At 44.5% G+C, this 26,250-nt stretch overlaps 1 protein-coding gene across 11 annotated transcripts in view; it reads right to left on the reverse strand.

Annotated features, from left to right (window-relative positions):
- FAM222B (family with sequence similarity 222 member B) overlaps positions 1-26,250 on the reverse strand; it is a 99,348-nt gene that overhangs the window by 43,841 nt on the left and 29,257 nt on the right. The window contains exon 1 of one of the 11 annotated variants that reach the window (XM_054458716.2): positions 12,805-13,122. The exons of 8 other annotated variants lie outside the window; for them this stretch is intronic. The gene's annotated coding sequence lies outside the window, so the exon portion shown is untranslated. Of the gene's footprint in view, positions 1-12,804; positions 13,123-26,250 lie in introns of those variants that run through there. 2 more of the 11 variants (XM_054458722.2, XM_054458724.2) reach the window with 2 other exon arrangements.

A 26,250-nucleotide genomic window follows, 5' to 3' on the forward strand; every position in this document is an offset into this window, starting at 1 on the left:
TTTAAACAATAATAAAACAAAGTAATGCAAACTTCCACACATACCAAAGACTGCTGTTGTATGTAACTATGACTTTGATAAAGACTGGCATTTCTCTGGTTGAGCAATGATACTTTCTTTTCTTTCTTTTTTTTTTTTTTTTCTGAGACGGAGTTTCACTCTTGTTGCCCACGCTGGAGTGCCATGACGCAATCTCGGCTCACAGCAACCTCTGCCTCCCGTGTTCAAGCGATTCTCCTGCCTCAGCTTCCCGAGTAGCTGGGATTACAGGCATGAGCCACCATACCTGGCTAATTTTGTATTTTTCATAGACGGGGTTTCTCCATATTGGTCAGGCTGGTCTCGAACTCCCGACCTCAGGTGATCTGCGCGCCTTGGCCTCCCAAAGTGCTGGGATGACAGGCGTGAGCCACTGCGCCCGGCCTATGATACTTTCTTAACTAGTTGTGAGGAACTGAAAGATGAGCAGATGTGGACAGATGTGAGGTGGAGGGAGTTGGTATAAACAATTTTAGAGAGCTATTAAAATTGATGTGCAGGCTGAAGTGGCATAAGCTTCTTACTTCTAGGCGCACTAAGGAACAATTTCTCCCACAATATACTATCACTGATAAGAACGACACGTTTCAGTTGGGACACTGGTTCAGCTTGGAGAAGAGGCAAAAATAAAAATATATCTGGCTTAAAAAGCTGCCTTTTCCAAATTAATTTTGCCAGGGACTATGGAAATAGTCAAAGGACTTTTCTTAAAATGAAAGGTTCTTTTAGTCTCTCTGGAGAAAAGTTCTAACACAGTATCACTCTCCAATTGCACCATACCTCACTAAATATAGCCCAAATATTAAAATATTTTGTAAAGCACTTTAGTGAAAGCACAGTAATACCTGGCAAGACAAGTTAGAACTAAGATGTGGATTCTTCATTAAGCTACTAGTTCCACATTTTGTTGAAAAAAAAAAAAAGCTGGCCAGGTGCAGTGGCTCACACCTGTAATCCTAGCACTTTGGGAGGCCGAGGCGGGTGGATCACAAGGTCAGGGGTTCAAGACCAGCCTGACCAACATGGTGAAACCCCATCTCTACTAAAAATACAAAAATTAGCTGGGCGTGGTGGCGGGCACCTGTAATCCCAGCTACTCAGGAGGCTGAGGCAGGAGAATTGCTTGAACCTGGGAGGAGGAGGGTGCAGTGAGCCGAGATCACACCACTGCACTCCAGCTTGGATGACAGAGCAAGACCCCGTCTCAAAGAAAAAAAAAAAAGGCCGGGCGCGGTGGCTCACACCTGTAATCCCAGCACTTTGGGAGGCCGAGGCGGACGGATCACGAGGTCAGGAGATCGAGACCAACCTGGCTAACACAGTGAAACCCTGTCTCTACTAAAAATACAAAAAATTAGCTGGGTGAGGTGGCAGGCGCCTGTAGTCCCAGCTATTTGGGAGGCTGAGGCAGGAGAATGGCGTGAACCCCAGGGGGGCGGAGCCTGCAGTGAGCCAAGATCATGCTACTGCACTCCAGTCTGGGTGACAGCAAGACTCCGTCTCAAAAAAAAAAAAAAAAAAAAAAGAAAAGAAAAAGTTCTGGAAAAATAAGATAAGCAAAAACCAAACCAGTACCTTTACAGCTGCTAAATTAATGTCTTTATAATAGTAAAACAGGCTGGGTGTGGTGGCTCACGCCTATAATCCCAGCACTTTGGGAGCACTTTACTACTACTACTACTACTACTACTATTATTATTATTATTACTATTATTATAGTAAAACCATTATTATTATTATTATTATAGTAAAACCATTATTATTATTATTATTATTATTATTATTATAGTAAAACCATTCTCAGCTGAATAGCTGGGTAATGCACAGGGTCCATACAGGAACCCAGTATATGGAACTTTTCCATCCTAATTTAGGATAAGCTGTCTTCAACTTCTCACATTCTTGATACATCTTTCCTTTTAAAATAGATTAAGTCCTGTCCTTTACATAATAAGAATAAAGATAAATAAAATGCCAGTGGTAGAAGTGCTTAGCTTTTGGAAGGAAGTAAATCTTAAGTTATGACTAATAATGCTTATGCTTCTCCTTTGAAGCAACACGAATGTTGTCTAAATCATCTCAATTCTGCAAGTAGCATAAAATCTGATTTTCATTCAGTTCAGCAACTGATCCTCAAAAACACTTTGCTGAATGCAAAAAAAAAAAGAAAAAAAGAAAAAAAAAGTGATTGTTCAGATAATATCTTCCCAGCAAACAGCACTTAAAGAAACCCCCAGCTTTTTTTTTTTTGAGACCGAGTCTTACTCTGTGGCCCAGGTGCAATGGTGTGATCGGCAATGGTGCAATCTCGGCTCACTGCAACCTCTGCCTCCCAGGTTCAAGCAATTCTCCTGCTTCAGCCACCTGAGTAGCTGAGATTACAAGTGTCTGCCACGACACTCCGCTAATTTTTGCATTTTTAGTAGAGATAAGGTTTCACCATGTTGGCCAGGCTGGTCTCAAACTCCTGACCTCAAGTGATCCACCAGCGTCGGCCTCCCAAAGTGCTGGGATTATAGGCATGAGCCACTGCGCCCAGCCAGAAACCCCCAGCTTTAAAGTGATGACTGCTTTCCAATTTGGGCCTAGCAGAATGGCTCCCGCAAAGGGTGGTAAGAAGAAAGGCTGTTCTGCCATCAACCAGGTGGTAACCCAAGAATACACTATTGAGATTCACAAGTGCATTCATGGAGTGAGCCTCTAAGAAGCAAGCCCCTCAGGCACTCAAAGAGATCTGGAATTTGCCATGAGGGAGATGAGGACCCCAGACGCACACATTGATAGCAGGCTCAACAAAGCTGTCTGGGCCAAAGGAATAAGGAATGTCTCACACAGTGTATCCCTGTGTGGTTGTCCAGAAAATGTAATGAAGATAAAGATTCACTAAAACAAGCTCTATACTTTGGTTACTTATGTACCTGTTACCACTTTCAAAATCTACAGACACTCAATGTGGATAAGAACTAACCACTGGTCATCAAACAAAATTATACAACTGCAAAAACAACAAAAAAGTGATGACAGTACTACTTTCATCACACACTGACTATTCTAAATGGATTTCATTTCAGCCAACAGCTCTGATTATTAGCAAGTATTGCCCAGTGTTAGAAAACTTTGCTTTGGTAAGAAGAGAGGTTTGTTTCTTTTCTTTTTCTTTTTTTTTTTTTTTTTTGAGAGGGAGTCCCACTCTGTCGCCCAGGCTGGAGTACAGTGGTGCAATCTCGGCTCACTGCAACCTCCACCTCCCAAGTTCAAGCAATTCTCCTGCCTTAGCCTCCTGAGTAACTGGGATTACATGTGCATGCCACCACGCCTGGCTAATTTTTGAATTTTAGTAGAGACAGTGTTTCACCAGGTTGGCCAGGCTGGTTTCGAATGCCTGACTTCAAGTGATCTGTCCACCAAAGTGCTGAGATTACAGGCATGAGCCACCGTACCCAGGTTCTTCTTTTTTCTTTTTAGAGACACAGTCTTGCTCTCTCACCCTGGCTGGAGTGCAGTAGCATGATAGCAGCTCACTGCAGCCTCGAACTCCTGGGCTCAAGGGATCTTTCCATCTCAGCCTCCCAAGTAGCTGGGAGGACAAGCACACATCACCACACCCACCTAATTTTTTTTATAGAGAGACAGGGTCTCACCATCTTGCTTGGGCAGGTCTCGAACTCCTGGGCTCAAGCAATCCCCCTGCCTCAGTCTCCCAAAGTGTTGGGATTACAGGCATGAGCCACTGCATCTGGCTGCAGTTTGTTTCTTTGGCTTAGCTACCAACAGCTCACCCACATATGATGAATTATTTACATATACTATGGGCAGAAGACACCAACAAAGAAGACATTTCGGCCAGGTGCGGTGGCTCACACCTGTAATCCCAGCACTTTGGGAGGCCGAGGTGTAATCCCAGCACTTTGGATCAAGAGGTCAGGAGTTCAAGACCAGCCTGGCCAAGATGGTGAAACCCCCGTCTCTACTAAAAAAATACAAAAAATTAGCTGGGTGTGGTAGCAGGTGCCTGTAATCCCAGCTACTTGGAAGGCTGAGGCAGAGAACTTTTTGAACCTGGGAGGCAGAGGATGCAGTAAGCCAAGATCGTGCCACTGCACTCCAGCCTGGGTGACAGAGCAAGACCACGTCTCAAAAAAAAAAAACAAAAAGCAAAAAACAAACAAAAATGACATTTCAGTATCAAAAGCTAGTTTATGTATGACTTACTTGAAAGATTTTAATTCTCCATAGCACCTCAGTGTGATTAAGTAACAAAGGTCAGGTCTCTTCGGGAACCAGGACATCTATCTTCTCCTCCCCTTGGCAATCAGAGCTCCTAGTTCTTAGGCCTTTGGCCTCAGACTGAATGACACCACCAGCTTTCCTGGTTCTCGGGCTTGCAGACAGCATACTGTGAAACTTCTCAGCCTCCATAACTAAATGAGCCAAGTCCTAATCCCCTCTTATATATTTAACCTACTGGTTGTTTCTCTGGAGAATGCTAATACAGATTTTTTTTTTTTTTTCAGGCACAGTCTTGCTCTGTCGCCAGGCTAGAGGGCAGTGGCGCGATCTCGGCTCACCGCAACCTCCACCTCTCAGGTTCAAGTGATTCTCCTGCCTCAGCCTCCTGAGTAGCTGGGACTACAGGCACGCGCCACCACGCCCAGCTAATTTTTGTATTTTTTAGTAGAGATGGGGTTTCACTATGTTGGCCAGGATGGCCTCGATCTCTTGACCTTGTGCTCCACCCACCTCGGCCTCCCAAAGTGCTGGGATTACAGGCATGAGCCACCACGCCCGGCCTCTAATATAGATTTTATATTTAGTATTAAACAAAAAAACTGTCCCAAGGATACTACATTGAGCTGAATTTTTCTAGGTCCAGTACTGAGTTATATACTACTTTTGATTATTAAGAAACTAAGTGCAGGCCGGGCGCGGTGGCTCACGCCTATAATCCCAGCACTCTGGGAGGCCAAGGCGGGCGGATCACAAGGTCAGGAGATCGAGACCATCCTGGCTAACACAGTGAAACCCTGTCTCTACTAAAAATACAAAAACAAAATTAGCCAGGCATGGTGGCAGGCGCCTGTAGTCCCAGCTACTCGGGAGGCTGAGGCAGGGGAATGGCGTGAACCCCATTGGCAGAGCTTGCAGTGAGCTGAGATCGCGCCACTGCACTCCGGGCTGGGCGACAGAGCGAGACTTCATCTCAGGAAAAAAAAAAAAAGAAAGAAACTAAGTGTAGTCTGGGCATGACAGCTCATGGTTCTAATCCCAGCACTTGGGAGGCCAAGGTGGGAGGATCATTGGAGCCCAGGAGTTTGGGACCAACTTGGACAACATAGGGAGACCCCGTCTCTACAAAATATGAAAAAAGTAGCCAGGCATGATGACACGAACCTGTGGTCCCACCTACTCAAGAGGCTGAGATGGGCTGAGCATGGTGGCTCACACCACTTTGGGAGGCCATGGCAGGCAGATCACTTGAGGCCAGAAGTTTGAGACCAGCCTGGCCAACATGGTGAAACCCCGTCTCTACTGAAAATTCAAAAATTAGCCTGGTGTGGTGGTACATGCCTGTAATCCCAGCTACTCGGGAGGCTGAGGCACAAGAATCACTTGAACCCAGGAGGTGGAGGTTACAGTGAGCTGAGATCATGCCACTGAACTCCAGCCTGGGTGACAGAGCAAGCCTCTCATCTCAAAAAAAATAAAAGAGGCTGAGATGGGAAGATTGCCTGAGCCCAAGGGGTAGAGACTGCAGTGAGCTGTGATCACACTATATTCCAACCTGGATGACACAGTGAGAACCTGTCTCAAAAAAAAAAAAGAAAGAGAAACACAAAAAAGTGAGATCTCTGTCTCAAAACAAAACTAAGTGTAATACAAGTTCTTGGCTATCTTGCCTACTGCTTAGTTGAATGACCAAAGAAAAAAACAAATTTTTCAGTAGTCTGTATGCCTAGAAAATCTCAGTTAAAAACCAGAGGAAGTTAAAGCTATTGCCTAAAAATGTGCCCTTGAGGCAGGGCACGGTGGCTCATGCCTGTAATCACAGCACTTTGGGAGGTGGAGGCGGGCTGATCACCTGAGGTCGGGAGTTCGAGACCAGCCTGACCAACATGGAGAAACCCCATCTCTACTAAAAATACAAAATTAGCTGGGCACATGGTGCATGTGGTGGCACACGCCTGTAATCCCAGCTACTTGGGAGGCTGAGACAGGAGAATCGCTTGAACCTGGGAGGTGGACATTGCAGTGAGCCGAGATCGTGCCATTGCACTCCAACCTAGGCAACAAGAGCGAAACTCCATCCAAAAAAAAAAAAAAAAGTGTCCTTGAGAATATCTTTGGATTGATTTCACCTGTCTATACTTTGCCTGCTTGCCCTTTAGTGTGTATAATCAATAACAGACTTTTCAAAGATCAGGAATGAACTTTTGTTTTTTCCACTTTTGGGTCTCTGTGAATCTAAGGAATGAACTCTTAACCAGAGTCTTGCCCATATCTTGGTAAAGATGCCCTCTGCCCTTTTCAGTTAGGCTGCAACATAACAAACTCAGTCCATGACTGAATTTAATCTAACCAGCCCAGTATTTCCTTCCTGGGATCCACCAGCACCAACTATAATAAAACTTCAATCTGGAAGTCGGGCACCACGGTGCACACCTGTGATCCCTTCGGTGGCTGGGTCGGGAGTACTGCTTGAGTCCAGGAGTTCAAGGCCAGCCTGGGCAATATAATTGGGACGGCACCCTGTCTCAAAACAAAACAAAATCAAATCACCTTCAAGTTGGTCTTTTCTTAACAACTTTATTTTTTCTTTCTCCAATACCTCATCTTGAGCATTCTTCTTTTGACTAATAATAGCATACTGGTGTTTGGATTGCCTTCACAACCAGAAAGATAAAAAAAGCCTCTCAGGGTAGAGATAGGAAAACTTCAAATCATTTCAAATAGGGTTCCTGAAATTTCTTGGAGAAAATAATAAGCTATATTAGAAATTCAGAGAAAGGAAGAATTCAGAGACCTTGGCTCTCGGTCTGGCTTCGCTACCAAATCACTTAAGTTATTTAAATAATCACAGGGCATTAGTTTTCCCTACTTCAGAGAAATGCTGAGACCAACGTTCATTTAATTCACTGGATAAAAACTATCCAAAAGTAAGAGTATTTATCTTTTTTTTTCTTTTTTTTTTTTTAGATGGAATTTCGTTCTTGTTGCCCAGGCTGCAGTGCAATGGCACAATCTCGGCTCACTGCAACCTCCACCTCCTGGGTTCAAGCGATTCTCCTGCCTGGGCTTCCCAAGTAGCTGGGATTATAGGCATGCACCACCACACCCAGCTAATTTTTGTATTTTTAATAGAGACGGGGTTTCTCCATGTTGGTCAAGCTGGTCTCGAACTCTCGAACTCAGGTGATCTGCCTGCCTCAGCTTTCCAAAGTGCTGGTATTACAGGAGTGAGCCACCGCGCCTGGCAAATATTTATCTTAATACTGGAAATGATTCTTGGGCTGAAGAAACGCTTGTTTTTTTGTGTGTGGTTTTTTGTTTGTTTGTTTTGCTTTTATGTGGAGTCTCACTCTGTCACCCAGGCTGGAGTGCAGTCCAACGATCTCAGCTCACTGCAACCCCCACCTCCTGGGTTCAAGCAATTCTCCGGCCTTAGCCTCCTGAGTAGCTGGAATTACAGGCCTGTGCCACCACGCCCAGCTAATTTTCATATTTTTAGTAGAGATGAGGTTTCACCATGTTGGTCAGGCTGGTCTTGAACTCCTGGCCTCAAGTGATCCATCCGCCTCAGCCTCCTGAAGTGTTGGGATTACAGGCATGAGTCACCGCATCTGGCCCAAACTCTTGTCTTAACCTTTTGTGAGACGTTTTATGTATTTACAGATCATGAAATCTCTAATGAAGTAAACGTCTAAGATCTGACTAAACAAAAGGATCATCAAGTGTTCACAGAATGCTAACATATAGAACAAAGTTTAAAGAAGATACAAAGGCCTGGATTCTAAAAAATAAATGAACAATTCAAATGTCTGGTTTAAAACAAACAAAAAGATGGATTAAAAGTTTGTATCGGAAAGGTAACTTTGTTTTGAATGGTTTTAACAATCTCATAACTCCTGCAGTATCAAATACAGTCTGGGTAATTAATTCAGTGGACTCTCCCTTTTACTGCCAGATTGAACAGCTCTGAGGATAATCTCCCTCACTCTCCCAGGGCTCAGTTGGGAGATTCATTATTTATGCCCTCAATTGTTTACTCTGTCCTATTTTTCCACATATCCAGCAGGCCCAAGAGCTGTGTTACCACTGGCCTGTTTCCAAAATGAATGCATTACTCATTGCCCTATTAGTTACAAAACCAAAATAATCAAACACAGTGGTGTCTTAACGTTAGAAAGCAACCCCACCAACCATTTGATCTAGGAGAGAAATTAATAACAATACCAGCCCAAGTTACCAAAAGCTAAATTGTCCTGGATGAAGAGAGATCCATACATCATTCTAATCCTTTATTTTGAGCCACTGAACAACATACATGCATATCCAACAAGGATTCTTAAAGGACAGTATCATTAGAAAGACAGCTCTGGCCTTCACTGAGAGTAGACTGTAAACTACTAAGGGTTAAACTGATTGAGATAAAATTTGCCTAGCAACCATTCTTTAGGAAGAGTTCAGTAACTCACCAACAATAAATTCTACATCCTCATCTGAGTGGTAAACAGATTACAGACTCCACCAAGTCCTCGACTTTCAGGATTCAGACTCATAGCAAACAACTTCCTCAAAAGATTCAGCTTCCAAGAGTCAAACCCTGGGGGAGGGGATTGTGCTTAAACACACAAAATATTGTCTCTGACACCTGACTGAAAAAGCTGAAAAGCTAAAAACTACCATCACCCACATCTCCATATGAATGCATCCATTGTTCTAAATAAGTCTCTGACAATTGAGAGAGCATTCTCAGAGTCTCCTTTGCCTCTAATATTTTCTCACCTAGAGTAAGCTTTTCCCAATTCCAAACCCTACAACACTCAAACTGATTATTCTGAGAATCAAGCAATACCAAGGGCCCAATATTTTTCTTTCACCTTCTCAAGGGGATCATTTTATACTTCTGATGTGAACAGGGGATTAGTCTCGAGTCTCCCTTTAGAGAGAACATAAGGAGTCCTTTTTCTTAACACATTCCAAGCTGTGACTCACAGAAATAAGCAGGGTAGGCCGGGCACGGTGGCTCACGCCTGTAATCCCAGCACTGTGGGAGGCCGAGGTAGGTGGATCACCTGAGGTCAGTTCGAGACCATCCTGGCCAACATGGTGAAACCCTGTCTCTACTGAAAATACAAAAATTAGCCAGGCGTGGTGGTGCATGTCTGTAGTCCCAGCTACTCAGGAGGCAGAGGCAGGAGAATTGCTTGAACCTGGAAGGCAGAGGCTGCAGTGAGCAGAGATTGTGCCACTGCACTCCAGCCTGAGTGACAGAGCAAGACTCCGTCTCAAAAAAAAAAAAAAAAAAAGAAAAATGAAATAAGCAGGATGGATAAAAACAGACTGCTAAAGAAAATTAAATCAACTGCTTTAACCTCAACCAGCACTATGCCCCCTCAACCTAAGAGATTATGGCTTTCTATAATTGTTTCCTTGCAGATGACCAAATTCCAGGATTTCCATGCCCCTTAAATGATATTTGTACATCAGTGCAAATACATTTACGATTAGTTCTATACATAGTCTTTTGTCTCCTGGGAAAATTCTTTCAGGAACCCCTAATTATTGCACCATGCAAAATAGTGATCACACAAATCAGTCAAGAAAATAGAAATATCGGGCGTGGAGGGGTGCAGTGGCTCACACCTTAATCCCAACACTTTGAGAGGCCTCTGGGAGGGCTGCTTGAGGCCAGGAGTTTGAGACCAACCTGGGCAACAGAGCCAGACCCTATTCTCTACAAAACATAAAAATTAAAAAATAGTAATATAAAAAAGTGAGTGAAGTATAACTTTATAAAGCTGTACTTACTGCTCACCCACGGGTAGAGAACATAAAAACCACCCAGATATCAAATAGAAGGGCAACTTGTTTCTTGACAGAAGCAAGTTGAAATTGTACAGCCTCTAACTGGTTTTTTTTGTTTTTTGTTTTTGTTTGAGACAGGGTCTCACTCTGTCACCCAGGTTGGAGTGCAGTGGTACAACCTTGGCTCACTGCAACCTCTGCCTCCAGGGTTCCAGCAATTCTCCCACCTCAGCCTCCCAAGCAGCTGGGACTACAGGAGTGCACCACCACACCCGGCTAATTTTTTTATGTTTTGGTAGACACGGGGTTTTCACCATGTTGGTCTTTAACTTCTGACTTCAAGTGATCCACCCACCTCAGCCTCCCAAAGTGCTGGGATTACAGGAGCAAGCCATTGCACCCCGCCCTCCAACTGGTTTTTTTGGTCACTTCCCCAGGTTCCTATACCTTAGACATCAAAGCGCACTTTGTTTTATATACTAGCTAACTTTGTTTTATATACTAGCTAACTTTGTTTTATATACTAGCTAACTGTAAAAGCTTCAATCAGTGATTTTTAACAGTTCACTCTCAGTAGCAAGTTAACTAAGTCAACATCTGGGGGATCCCCTTTCCCTCCCAATTTAAATACAACTCATGGAGCCTTAAGGGACAAGTGAGTAATAAAAACCCAAAACCTGACACAGGATTACTGTGAATCTACTTTTTAGTAACATGTCTATTCTAAGGTACTTGAAATCTTATTTTTAAAAAAGGTAAAGTAAGCTTCCTAATCCCTATTACTTTCCACAGCTGAAATGTTTTCCTATCCCATTATCCCTATTTTTTATAATACTTGCTTTCATCCCAAATTGCTCCTAATGGTTTAGAGATCTAATAAATCAATGCAAAGAAAAAAATCACTAATCTAGCCAAAACTGTAAGACAGCTCCAGTGTATCAATTCTGTCTTCAAAAGTGGACCCCAGTTACAACAGTGGGAAACAACCTGTATTACATAAACTCTGAACCATTTTAATTAATATTTATCAAAGTGTTGCCAAAAAAAAAAAATTCATCCCTTCTGGTACTGTAGCTCTTTGCTAATCAACATTAAGATAAACCTGGTCCAAACACGTTTCGTTGAAAATGCCCATTTAGGCCAGACGCGATGGCTCACGCCTGTAATCCCAGCACTTTGGGAAGCCGAGGCAGGCGGATCACGAGGTCAGGAAATCGAGACCATCCTGGCTAACAAGGTGAAACCCCGTCTCTACTAAAAATACAAAAAATTAGCCAGGTGTGGTGGCAGGCGCCTGTAGTCCCAGCTACTTGGGGAGGCTGAGGCAGGAGAATGGCGTGAACCCAGGAGGCGGAGCTTGCAGTGAGCCGAGATCACGCCACGGCACTCCAGCCTGGGCGACAGGGCGAGACTCGATCTCAAAAAAAAAGAAAGAAAGAAAATGTCCACTTAAAGCAAGTGTGGTATGGACATTGCCACCCAACATACACACACACACACACACACACAAACTCCCTTTGTTTCTAACATCAAAAATTTTGGATTTTCTATTTTCCACTGAAAATGTTTTTCTCAATTTAAAGCCTGCAAAGAGGTTCCCGATTTTGACTGGAGATGGATGTTCTTCAGAAATAAAGGATCCCAAAGATGATGAAGCAAAGGAACTCAAAAAAAATTTTCATTTAAGTTGTAATGCTGCAGCCACCCAAATTCGTAAGTTTGGGGAGAGGAACCTTTTTAAAAAAACTAACGAGTCCGGGCGCCATGGCTCACGCCTGTAATCCCAGCACTTTGGGAGGCCGAAGCAGGAGGATCACGAGGTCAGGAGTTCGAGAACAGCCTGACCAACATGGTGAAACCCCATCTCTACTAAAAACACAGAAAATTAGCTGGGCATGGTGGTAGGCGCCTGTGATCCCAGCTACTCAGGAGGCTGAGACAGGGGAATCGCTTGAACCCTGGAGGCGGAGGTTGCAGTGAGCCGAGATCGCGCCACTGCACTCCAGCCTGGGCAACAGAGCGAGACTCGTCTCAAAAAACAAAAACAAAAACAAACCACGAACTAAAATACATCTGGAGGTTTGTTTTAAGTTTGGTTTTGGTTTTTGACGATAGAAACTAATCCCTCCGAGGGTCTGTGAATATAAGAAATATACCAACAGAGAAAAAGATAAGACTTTTAAGTTTCAGCAACAGCAAGGTAAGTTTGCCTGCTCTAGTCAGGTTTCTCCAACAGAGATGAGCTACTACACAAAGCGGGTGACAATGTACTCCAGGAAGAGACTTTAGCAGAGTTAATTGCTAACAACTATCAGGATTTCCTTTAACCACCATTTGACTGGGGCTGCTCCCTCTTTCCACTAGCACCTCCTCTCCTTTCAGATTGTTATTGCTGATCAAGGCAGTCCCAAGGAGGAAAATGGTGAAGACAACCTTAATGGACACGGATGCAGTACAGTTCCAAATATCCACTCCTAGCTTGCCTTTTCTTTTTTAATTACGGTTTACTGCATCAGATACCACACAAAAAAGGGCTCCTCTTTTCTTCTCTGTGCATTTTACTATGCGACCGATATCGACACATCAGTAAAAAGAGATAAGAGTCCTGAATCTCCTTACCCTACCCATCTGCAGGGGTGAGACGAAGGAAAAAAAATGATGAAGGGTAGAAACAGATAATCAAAATAAACTGATGGGATCCAGAGATATTATTTCCCATTCCATTTCCCCTTTTCTTACAAGGTTAAGTCGGCTGAAGTCGGGGTCGCGTTAGAAAAAGCACACACACATCTTGCGCCCTGGAAAGGTGAGGTTCGCTCCGCAGCGCTCGGTGGGGCTCCTGGCTCCGCCCCGCCCGCCTTGGGCAGCTGAGCCCAGCTCACCCCCGCCCCGGGAGGATGGAAGAGAGGGGGCTTCTAGCGGTCTAGGCAGGGGGAGGGGGAGGCGGCTGCTCCGGGTGCCAGGCTCACGGAGCGCAGGACTCCGCGGTGCGCCGACACCCCCTCCCCCAGCCGGCTGCCGCTTGCTCCCAGCCGCCGCCGGAAGCCAGCCCCGCCCCCTCACCTCCACCCTGGCTCTTCGCGAGCCCCCTCCTGTCTGCACAGCCAATGGCGAGCCAGGGAGCCAGCAGAGCGACTCGCCAAACAGCCAACTGGGGAGGCCCACAGGGAGGTCAGCCACCGGGATAGGCCCGCTACCCGCGGACCCGGCCCGACTCGGCTCCTCTTTGTTAGCGCTGCCCCCATCTCTCCCGGCCCCCACCCCAAAGCCAGGAGCCAAGCATCCCGTAGCTGGGCCAGGTGAAGCTGCGCCCCTTTGCACCCCTTCTCCCTCTGTCCCCCTTGTCCCCTCCCACTTTCTGCCTAGGTACGAGACCCCCCCACCCACCCACGCGATACCTCCCAGAGTGCCTCAGACTTCAACAGCAATTGCCACCTGGAGACACTCGACAGTAAAAAGATGCTCCCCAAGCCTCTCTGCCTCTAGTCTAATCAACTGCACTGCACTGTAACAGTGGACGGATTTAGGATTGCATATTAAATCAATTGCACACATCAATCCTCCCCGTCGGAAACTCCTGCTTCCCGTGACGCAGAAATTAAGGGGCGGGGGGTGGTTGGAGGCATGTTGGGAAAGTATGTATCTAGAAGTTGGTGGGGTGGAGAAGGGAATACATGAAATCATCAGCCAAAAAAAAAAAAAAAAAACACATACAAAAAAAAAACACACATAGTTGGCTCCAACCTGTTTCAGATACAAAACGTCCAATGTATTTAGCTGGATGTATCCAATCCAGTTAAATCCCAAGATAACCACTCCTTTAGCAGGTTTCAGTACAATTAGGAAGCAAACACCTAATCCTTGTTCAGTCATATACCTAATATTATGGGGAACATACTCTCAGCAACCAGACTGGAGGAGACTAAGACAACACGAAAAATAAATGCAATGTGTGATTCTGACCTGGATCCTTTTTGCTATAAAGCATATAACTGGTATAATAATAAGCAACATTTGAAGAGGATCTGATAATTATATGGAAGTAATGTGTCAATGTTATTTTCCTGATTTTGACAGTTGTTTCCTTTTTTTTTTTGGAGACGGAGTCTCGCTCTGTTGCCCAGGCTACAGCGCAGTGGCGAGATCTTGGCTCACTGCAAGCTCCGCCTCCCAGGTTCACGCCATTCTCCTGCCTGAGCCTCCCAAGTAGCTGGAGTAGCTGGGACTACAGGTGCCCACAACCACGCCCAGCTAATTTTTTTTTTGTATTTTTAGGAGAGACGGGGTTTCACTGTGTTAGCCAGGATGGTCTCGATCTCCTGACGTCGTGATCCGCCTGCCTCGGCCTTCCAAAGTGCTGGGAATACAGGCGTGAGCCACCGCGCCCAGCATGGAATAGGACATTTTAAACACTGTGGTATATTTTCTTGGGTGTAGTGATAGAGCACTACATGGGGCTCATTTAAGAAAACTGGCCGGGCGCGGTGTGTCTCACCTGTAATCCCAGCACTTTGGGAGGCCAACGCGGGCAGATCACTTGAACCCAGGTGTTCGAGACCTGGTCAACATGGTGAAATGGTGAGAACCCCATCTCTACCACAAATTTTAGACGTAGCTAGGCATGGTAACTCGCGCAGTAGTCCCAGCTACTTGGCAGAGTACAGCGAGCAGAGACCGTGCCACTGCACTCCAGCCTGAGTGAGAGTAAGACTCCAACTCTAAAAAAAAAAAAAAGAAAAGAAAAAGAAAACGGGGGTCAGGGAAGGCAAGCTATTACCTAGAATGTCATTTTTATTCAGAGTTCTTGCAAGTACATAACATTAAATATCTACATCACACTCTACAACACTGCTTAATCCCCCCAAACACTACTATAATTTAAAACAAAACTTTAAAATTAAGCAGTCTAGGCTACCTTGGAACTCAAAACATATCATATATAACAACCTAAGTACTCCTGGAAGATGGAAAAGGAGCTGTATGACATGCCTGGTTTTATTTTATTTATTTTTGAGATGGAGTTTCGCTCTGTTGCCCAAGCTGGAGTGCAGTGGTAAGATGCTGTGGTGTAATCTCGGCTCACTGCAACCTCCGCCTCCTAGGTTCAAGCAGTTCTGCCTCAGTCTCCCAAGTAGCTGAAATTACAGGTGCACACCAACACGCCTGGCTAACTTTTGTATTTTTACTAGAGACGGGGTTTTGCCATGGTGGCCAGGCTGGTCTCGAACTCCTGACCTCAAATGATCTGCCTGCCTCGGCCTCCCAAAGTGCTGGGATTATAGGCATGAGCCAACGTGCCAGGCCGATCTTTTTGTTTTTGAGATAAGAGTCTCGCTCTGTCGTCCAGGCTGGAGTGCAACAGCACAGTCTTGGCTCACTGCAACCTCTGCCTCCCGGGCTCAAGCGATTCTCCTGCCTCAGCTTCCCGAGTAGCTGAGATTACAGGCACGAGCCACCATGCCCGGCTAATTTTTGTATTTTTAGTAGAAACGGGGTTTCACCATGTTGCCCAGGCTGATCTCGAACTCCAGACCTCAGGTGATCCACCCCCCTCAGCCTCCCAAAGTGCTGGGATTACAGGCATGAGCCACCGTGCCCAGCATCACATCTATTTTTTAAGCACATATAAATATACATCTCTTGGTCCAATATAATATCTAGATGTTACACCAATCTGTCAACAGTAGTTATTGAGAGAATAAGAATATAGGTAGGGAGAAGTGAAGAAGAGAATTTGTTTTATTACATCTTTTTTTTTTAAGACAGAGTCTCGCTCTGTCACCCAGGCTGGAGTGCAGTGGTGCGATCTCGGCGCACTGCAACCTCCGCCTCCCGGGTTCATGCTGTTCTCCTGCCTCAGCCTCCCAAGTAGCTGAGACTACAGGCGCCCGCCACCAAGCCCAGCTAATTTTTTGTATTCTTTAGTAGAGACGGGGTTTCACCGTGTTAGCCAGGATGATCTCGATCTCTTGACCTCGTAATCCGCCCGACTCAGCTTCCCAAAGTGCTGGGATTACAGGCGTGAGCCACCGTGCCTGGCCTTTATTACATCTTTTAAAAAATAAAAAAGCGGGCCAGGTGCAGTGGCTCATGCCTGTAATCCCAGCACTTCAGGAGGCCAGGGTGGGTGGATCACTTGAGCTCAGGAGTTCAAGACCAGCCTGGGCAACACAGTGAAACCCTGTCTCTACAAAAAATACAAAAATTAGCGGCCAGGTGTGGTGACTCACGACTGTAACCCCAGCACTTTGGGTGGCTGAGACAGGCAGATCTCGAGGTCAGGAGATTGAGATCAGCCTGGCCATCATGGTAAAACCCCGTCTCTACTAAAAAAAAAAAAGTACAAAAATTAGCCAGGTGTGGTGGCACGCATCTGTAATCCCAGCTACTCAGGAGGCTGAGGTAGGAGAATCGCTTGAAACCGGGAGGCGCAGGTTGCAGTGCGCCACTGCACTCCAGCCTGGGCAACAGAGCGAGACTCTGTCTCAAAAAAAAAAAAAAAAATTAAGGCACAGCATGGTAGCTGACGCCTGTAATCCTAGCACTTTGGGATGCTGAATAGGGCAGATCACTTGAGGTCAGGGGTTCAAAACCAGCCTGGCCAACATGGTGAAACCTCATCGCTACAATTAAAAAAAAAAAAAATTAGCCCAGCATGGTAGTGGGGGCCTGTAATCCCAGCTACTCGGGAGGCTGGGACAGGAAAATTGCTTGAACCCAGGAGGCAGAGATTACAATGAGCCAAGATCACGCCACTGCACTCCAGCCTGGGCGAGTGGGACCCCGTCTCAAAAAATAAATAAGTAAAAAGCATTAATTTTGTCATTTTTACTGTGTTAACTTAGTGAAATTACAGATTTTATCATCTTTAAACTATGTTGAACATGTCTTTTATAGTCAGTAAAAGATATTAAAACATAAACATCTCTCAAAAATAGATGGAAGAGATCAATAGGCTAGACTAAAAACTAGTTTAGGTAACATCCCTCTAGACTGATCAGTTTGCACCTCATTATTTCCTGAGCACCCTATTTTGCAAATTTCCTAAATGGCATTTATAATAACCAAAAAAAAATAAAATGTAACTTTGACACTTAATTTACTCCAATCAAAACGACACAGTTCCCAGTAGAACGGAATAACAAAAACAAAAAAAAACAATGATTGCACCCGAAAAGAAGGCAAACAGTCTTAAAAAGACAATTTCCTCATAAAGAACTGCTACGTCATATTTACAGAATTCAAACACCCATGACACAGAGCATAGAAACTTTGATAAAACCTTTACTGTTCATTAGACTTCAAGAGAACAGTAGGCCTGAGAAAAACACTGTGGTAATTTTTTTTAAGGGAATTCCTGGCACTATCACTTCAAAGTAGCAAGGTAAACAGTAATTAAAGGGTTTTAACTGGCTGCACTTTCTGTTTCAGACACTAGAGGGGAGTATAAAAATCCAAATAAAATCTGAGATTTCGTTTTACTCATTCACTAACATCATCAAACATGTACTGTATTCCTGTATGCCTGAAATTCTATTAGACCCCAGAGTCAAAAAGATGAATAAGATTTGTCTTTAAAGTACTTAGTTTAGTTAGGGAAGACGTGCCTGTTAAAAAAAAAAAAAATAGTAATAAGGCCGGCGCAGTGGCTCACACCTGTAATCCCAGCACTTTGGGAGGCCGAGCAGATGGATCAACTGAGGTCAGCAGTTCGAGACCAGCCTGGCCAACATTGTGAAACCCCATCTCTACTAAAAAATACAAAAATTAGCCGGGCGTGGTGGCACATGCCTGTAATCCCAGATACTCAGGAGGATGAGATAGGAGAATCGCTTGAACCTGGGAGACAGAGATTGCAGTGAGCCGATATTGCACCACTGAACTCCAGCCTGGGCAACTGAGTGAGACTCTGTCTCAAAAAAAAAAAATTAATAATCATAATAATAATAAGGCCAGGCACAGAGGCTCACGCCTGTAATCCCAACACTTTGGGAGGCCGAGGCTGGACTACCTGAGGTCAGGAGTTCGAGACCAGCCAGGCCAATATGGTGAAACCCTGTCTCTACTAAAAATACAAAAAATTAGCCGGCCATGGTGGTTGCCTATAATCCCAGCTACTCGGGAGGCTGAGGCAGGAGAATTGCTTGAACCCAGGAGGCAGAGGTTGCAGTGAGCCGAGATTGTGCCATTGCACTCCGGCTTGGGCAACAAGAGTGAAATTCCATCTCAAAATAATAATAATAATAATAGGCAAACTACAACAGAGAATGCAGAGTAGAGAATCAAACCCATGACTTTGGGAGACTATGGATATGGGACAGGACAGAAGGAGAATCATTCCTAGAAGAGAGAGGAAAAACATGTGCCTATATATAATAATTCACACTAGACAAACCAGCCTATCCAAATTGGCTTTTTCTCCTAATAACAACGTTTCTGGCCTTAATCTAAATGGAAATAACCTATACCTAGATGGTATCTTTAAACTTCTCTCTATGAAAGTAGAAGCATTATCTGGTAAAGAAGATTTGCTAAAATAACTAGTTAGTTAGGCTTCAAAATCTATTGTATGCAGTTTAAAAGGCATGAAGGTGGGATGTAGGGGGTGGTTTATACTTCCAGCTACTTGGGAGGCTGAGGTGGGAGGATCATTTGAGCACAGGAGTAAGAGTTCAAGGTTATAGTGAGCTATGATCGTGCCACAGCACTCCAAGCCTCAGTGACAGAGCAAGACCCTGTCTTTAAAAAAATAAAAATAGGCCAGGCGCAGTGGTTCACGCCTGTAATCCCAACACTTTGGGAGGCCGAGGCGGGCAGATCACGAGGTCAGGAGATTGAGACTATCCGGGCTAACACGGTGAAACCTCGTCTGTACTAAAAATACAAAAAATTAGCTGGGTGTGGTGGTGGGCACCTGTGGTCCCAGCTACTTGGGAGGCTGAGGCAGGAGAATAGCGTGAACCTGGGAGGCGGAGCTTGCAGTGAGCCGAGATCGCGCCACTGCACTCCAGCCTGCGTGACTGAGTGACAGTCCGTCTCAAAAAAAATAAGAATAAAAATAAAAAATAAAAATAAAAAGACTCTATAGGAATGACTGATAAACCAGAATTAAAGCTCAAAGTCACGACAAGGGTGCCAAAGGGAAACACTTGTATGGTATATTTTTCCCTAATCTTCAAAATGACTGCTCCATCATTTGTTATGGTTTAGGATGTTTGGGTTGTATGTTCTGGGAGTAGAGAGCTGGAGAGAAGGGGCAAGTTGTTAATTTTTCATACTGATGGGGTAGCACATGGTAGAAAAAGTAAAAAGCCAAAATCCTGAAGAAGTTTCACACACATAGACAAAATGAGACAGCAAACTTGTGAATCGAGCATGATTTGGCATCTTTAAATGCACAGCCAATTCCCTTCTAGTGCCAAAGCCAATGGCTTCTCCTGTAGATAAAATGGCACGGTTCCTGAAAAAGCCCTGGACGCTGTTTCCCCACAATCCTATAATCTGTCAGAAGACAGAAAACAAAAAGAAGGCTGTGCAAGCCAGAAAAAGCAAATTATAACCAACACAGAGCCAACACTTTACTTCAGACAGAAGGAGCTTTTCTATGCATCTTTGGAAAGGGAGAGACAAAAGAAGCTTACCACTGCTCAAATAATCAAGGCAAACAATAAAACAATTTAACCAAACACCATCTTGGATTAGCATTTAATGCAATAGCCTCCCTTCTCACTTCTTATTCATAGCCTTAAGGAATACTTACATCACATAAAAAAAGAGTTGAATGCCACAATATACAAAGAACTTTTATAGGTAAATAAGAGGAAGACAAATAACCAAAGGGGAAAATATTAAAGAATATGAGCTGGTAAATCACAGAAGAAATACATAAAGTCAAAAATTATATATATATTCCATTTTGTTAGGTAGTGGTGGAAAGTGCCTTCTCCATACAGTCCTAAAGGCATTTTGTCTTGATAGTACTGCCAAATGCAAGCTTCCAAAGAAACTTGGGCTATTTTGAATGAAAAAAATAATGATAAAGATGTCAAGCATAAGTAATACATTCCTAAAAATATTTAGAAGTTTTATGAAATACCTAATCTAGGAAGGAAACTATTCAATACAATGGATACATATAAGCTACAAATTAAATCCAAGAGAACTAAAATATGAATATAAAATGAACCTTTGCCTATGAATGTAAAACAGTTGAAGCCAATCCCTAAGCCTAGAATGAACAAAGCTGATGATGAAAGCAAATAACAGGGAGTCTTACTATAACCACAGAAATAAAACGTCTCTAAGAAAATAAAATTACTCAACTGTCTTTGCTGTGAAAGCATGTCATTCAAGGACCCTTTTAGCAGTCACCAAATGCAAATGCAAAAGAAAAGCAGATAATGCCTGAGTCCAGCAAAAGCAAGTACAGTCTTCCCATCAAAGAGGAAAAGAAACCTAAGCCTTTCACTTGTCCTTGATACAAAAAGGTAATGGATTGTGAAAGAACTCAAATTCCAGGAAAAAAGATTCCATTCCAACCTGCATAAAGCTAAAAAAACTTCATGTTACTTTGTTCTAAAATTAGCAACACACAGGTCCCTATACTAAAAACAATATATACAATCCCAGCTGAGGTGTCTGGGTAAAGTTCTCAGCACGTCAGCAGACTATCCCATAACCATTTCAGTTTTCCCTTATCGGCTTTTAGACAACATCCCAATTTTCCTCTATTGTTAATGTCACTTAAAAGGCTGAGAAAAATTTAGTTCAACAGATTCAAATTTCAATGTAGTTCCTAAGTACATTACAGGTAATGATGCCACTGATTCTATATTTAGACTCTGGTATGGAACAAGGAGTGTTAGTTTTGTCTAAAATGGCACCATGTCACTCTTCAAAGCCTAACTGCAACAATCACCTAATCCTTCATTAAAATGTCTTTAAGGTGTTACCTATAGCAAGTTAAAATGTTTTTTCAGTGTATTTTGTGTGTGAGTGTTTCTATTGATTGGCTGTGATGCTATAAATATAGACACAATAAGTCACTCCCATCAGTCCTTTAAACATTCAGCACTGCAACTACCATAAGGTGGAATTCATTCCTCATCTGAACCAAAAAGCAAAGATGGTAAAACTTTTTTTTTTGAGGCGAAGTCTCGCTCTGTCACCCAGGCTGGAGTGCAGTGGCAAGATCTCGGATAACTGCAACCTCTGCCTCCTGGGTTCAAGCAATTCTCGTGCCTTGGCCTCCCGAGTAGCGGGGATTACAGGCACCCGCCACCACGCCCAGCTAATTTTTTTTGTATTTTTAGTAGAGATGGGTTTTCACCATGTTGGCCAGGCTGGTTTCAAACTCCTGATGACCTCAAATGATCCACCTGCCTCAACCTCCCAAAGTGCTGGGATTACAGGAGTGAGCCACTGCACCCAGTCTGGTAAAACTCTTTTTTCCTTTTATGAGATGGACTCTCGCTCTGTTGCCAGGCTGGAGTGCAACGGTGCGATCTCGGCTCACTGCAACCCCCCCCACCCGGGTTCAAGTGATTCTCCTGCCTCAGTTTCCCAAGTAGCTGGGACTACAGGCATGCGCCACCACACCCAGCTAATTTTTATATTTTTAGTACAGACGGGGTTTCACCATATTGGCCAGGATGGTCTCGATCTCTTGACCTCGTGATCCACCCACCTCGGCCTCCCAAAGTGTGGGATTACAGGTGTGAGCCATCACGCCTGGCCAAAACTCTAATAATATGAACATTCTAAAGTGATATAATAGTACTTATAAAAATATATTGCCTCCTCAAAAGGAACTTAAGGCCTCCCAATAGACAGCATGTTGCTTATTTTCACAACATCCCAATAAAGAACCATTATTTAGCATTTATATCACACTTTAACTTGCAAAAGTGTTTTACAATTATTTTCATTAGTAGTCATGCATCACAACCACCCAACAAGCCAAAATGGTCCTGTTATCCTCATTTGACAGCTGAGAAAACTGATGTACTTTAAGAACAAGGTCAAGTCAGTCTGCTTTTCTTATAGACCAAGGGCCTAACCCTTATAAAAAGTCTCATTCGCTCACCAGTTACCTGTATTGCTCATAAAAGTAGTTAAAGCAGGTTTTTGGAAATAGGAGTCTATCTAAAATAATCATACAGGGCCGGGTGAGAGGTGGCTCATGCCTGTAATCCCAGCACTTTGGGAGGCTGAGGCAGGTGGATCACATGAGGTCAGGAGTTGGAGATCAGCCTGGCCAACATGGTGAAACCCCATCTCTACTAAAAACACAAAAATTAGCTGGGCATGGTGGTGCATGCCTGTAATCCTAGCTACTCAGGAGGCTGAGGCAGGAGAATCGCTTGAACCTGTGGGGGCAGAGGTTGCAGTGAGCCGAGATCGCACCATTGCACTCCAGCCTGGGCGATAGAGCAAGACTCCATCTCAAAATAAATAAATAAATAAAATAAAATAATGGCACAAAAACACTGAAAGATACTAATTCAACAAAAATACATAGTCAGGCTGGGTGCTGTGGCTCATGCCTGTAATCCCAGCACTCTGGGAGGCCAAGGCGGGCAGATCACTTGAGGTCAGGAGTTTGAGATAGCCTGGCCAAACCCTGTCTCTACTAAAAATATATATATATTTTTTTGAGACGGAGTCTCACTCTGTCGCCCAGGCTGGAGTGCAGTGGCGCGATCTCGGCTCACTACAAGCTCTGCCTCCCGGGTTCACGCCATTCTCCTGCCTCAGCCTCCCGAGTAGCTGGGACTATAGGCGCCTGCCACCACACCCGGTTAATTTTTTATATTTTTAGTAGAGATGGGGTTTCACCATGTTAGCTAGGATGGTCTCGATATCCTGACCTTGTGATCCACCCGCCTCGGCCTCCCAAAGTGCTGGGATTACAGGCGTGAGCCACTACGCCCGGCCTAAAAGTATTTTTTAAAAAGGCCGGGCAGCACAGTGGCTCACGCCTGTAATCCCAGCACTTTGGGAGGCCGAGGCAGGTAGATCACCTGAGGTCAGAAGTTCAAGACCAGCCTGGCCAACATGGTGAAACCCCGTCTCTACTAAAAATACAAAAATTAAGCTGGGCGCAGTGGCGTAAGCCTGTAATCCCAGCACTTTTGGGAGGATGAAGCAGGAGAATCGCTTGAACCCGGGAGGCAGAGGTTGGAAAGAGCCGAGATTGCACCGTTGCACTCCAGCCTGGGCAACAAGAGCAAAACTCTGTCTCAAAAAATAATAATAATAATAATACAAAATTAGTCAGGCATGGTGGCAGGCGCCTGTAATCCCAGCTACTCGGGAGGCTGAGGCAGAGAGAACTGCTTAAAACCCAGGAGGCGGAGGTTACACTGAGCTGAGATCACGCCACTGCACTCCAGCCTGGGCGATAGAGCAAGACTCCATCTCAAAAAAAAAAAAAAAATATATATATATATATATATATATATATGAATATAAAATTAGCCAGGCGTGGCTCCATGTGCAGGTAGTCCCAGCTACTCAGGAGCCTGAGGCAGGAGAATCACTTGAACTCATGGCAGAGGTTGCAGTGAGCCAAGATCGCGCCACTGCACTCCAGCCTGGGCAAGAGACCGAGACTCCATCTTGGGGGGAGAAAAAAAACTTATTCAACTGGAATACAAACAGGTAAGTACTTAGTTACAATGACACAGGAAATTTTCAAGGAAACTGGGTGCCAAAACCTGTTACCAAACAAAAACAAAAAAAATGATCAAATGTTTCTTCATCTTATTTTTCCCCCTCAATCAACTACAATTAGACTTCTATTTCCACCACTCCAATGAACGGTTCTACTGGAAGTCACCAATAATCCCTAGGTCCCTAGGTTGTCAAATCCTGTGAGTACTTCTCTGTTACGTGTGACCTCTATATAGCATTCAACAGAGCTCACCACTCCATTCTTTTTTTTTTTTTTTTTTTTTGAGAAAGTGTCTAGCTCTGTCACATGGAGTGCAGTGGTGCAATTAGGCTGGAGTGCAGTGGCACGATCACCGCTTACTGCAGCCTCAACCTCCCAGACTCAAGCAATTCTCCCACCTCAGCCTCCTGAATAGCTGGGACTGCCATAGGCATGTGCCACCACAGACAGCTAATTTTCTATTTTTTGTAGACACAGGGTCTTACTATGTTACCCAGGCTGACCACTCCCTTCTTGAAACACTTCTTTACTTGCCTTCTATAACATCACTTTCTGGGTTTTCCACCTATCTCACTAGCTATTCCTTCTCTTTCAAATTGCTCTTCTCTAGCCACAAACCATCCGTAGATGACCTCCTGATTAAATTCCATGACTTCAAATTCTATCTATTTCAGCTCAGAATTCTCCTAGGAATGCCAGGCATTTCTATCCAACTGCCTATCTAATTTCTCCATTTGGATACCTAAGAAGTATCTCAAACTTGGCAGGACTAAAAGATAATTTTTGTGTGTGTGTGTGTGTGTGACGGAGTCTCGCTCTGTCGCCCAGGCTGGAATGCAGTGGCACAATCTCGGCTCACTACAAGCTCTGCCTCCCAGATTTATGCCATTCTCCTGCCTCAGCCTCCCAAGTAGCTGGGACTACAGGCGCCCGCCACCACACCCGGCTAATTTTTTGTATTTTTAGTAGAGACAGGGTTTCACCGTGTTAGCCAGGATGGTCTCGTTCTCCTGACCTCATGATCCACCCGGCCTCAGCCTCCCAAAGTGCTGGGATTAAAGGTGTGAGCCACCACACCCGGCCGAGAATTTTTTTTTTTTTTCATTTTAGACAAGTTATCACTCTGTTGCCAAGGCTGAAGTGCAATAGCACAATCACAGCTCACTGCAACCTCCACCCCCTGGGCTCAAGCCATCCTCCCACCTCAGCCCCTCAAGTAGTTGGGACCACAGGCATGTACTACCACACCTGGCTAATTTTCTTATTTTTTGTAGACACAGGGTCTCTCTATCTTGCCAAGGCTTGTCTGAAACTCCTGGGCTCAGGCGATCCTCTTGTCTCAGACTCCCAAAGTGCTGGGTTACAGGCATAAGCCACCACTGTCCAAGAATTTTTGACAATTACATTCTGCTAGTCTTACCCATATCAACTAACAGCATCAACCATTCACCTCCCTGGTTGCTCTAGTCAATAATATAGAAGTTATCCATGATTCCTTATTACCTCACTTCCAAAGGTGTAACAATCCCAAAGCAAGCCCTGTCAACTTCACTTCCAAAAGATATGCCAAATCTGTCACCTTTCCACAGCTTTTATACCATCACCCCCGTCCAAGTTACCATAAAGTCTCATTTGATTAGTGCAAAGAGCCTTGTTACTGGTCTCCTTGCTTCCTTCTACAGCCCATTTCTTTTTGAGGTGGAGTTTCGCTCTTGTTGCCCAGGCTGGATTGCAATGGCATGATCTCAGCTCACTGCAACCCGGGTTCAAGCAATTCTCCTGCCTCAGCCTCCCGAGTAGCTGGGATTACAGGCATGTGCCACCACGCCCAGCTAATTTTGTATTTTTAGTAGAGATGGGGTTTCTCCATGTTGGTCAGGCTGGTCTCGAACTCCTGACCTCAGTGATCCGCCCGCCTTGGCCTCCCAAAGTGCCTGGATTACAGGCGTGAGCCACGGCGCCCGCACTACAATCCATTTCTAACATAGCAACTGAACATTCTTTCTAGTCACAAATCGACTCATATCATACTCGTACTTAAAAACTCCAGAGGCGGCTGGGTGCAGTGGCTCACGCCTGAAATCCCAGCACTTTGGCAGGCCAAGGCAGGTGAATTGCCTGAGCTTAGGAGTTTGAGACCAGACTGGGCAACATGGTGAAATCTGGTCTCTACCAAAAATACAAAAAAATTAGCTGGACGTAGAGGCGTGCACCTATGGTCCCAGCTACTTGAGAGGCTGGGGTGGGAGGATCCCTTAGCCCAGTGGTGGGGGTTACGGGGAACCAAGATTGTGCCACTGCACTCCAACCTAGATGACAGAGTGAGATCCCATCTCAAAAAAAAAAAAACACACTCCAAAGGAAATGAAACACCTTACCCTAGCTTCCAAATCTCACTGTCACCTAGCCTCTGCCTTTGTCATCTCTTGTCATTCTCTCCCTCATTCACCGTATTCAAACAACACTGGCCTGATTTCTGTTCCTCCAACATACCAAGCTCATTCCTCCTT

Source organism: Pongo pygmaeus, chromosome 19 (genome assembly GCF_028885625.2).
Source record: "Pongo pygmaeus isolate AG05252 chromosome 19, NHGRI_mPonPyg2-v2.0_pri, whole genome shotgun sequence".
Taxonomy (NCBI): domain Eukaryota; kingdom Metazoa; phylum Chordata; class Mammalia; order Primates; family Hominidae; genus Pongo; species Pongo pygmaeus.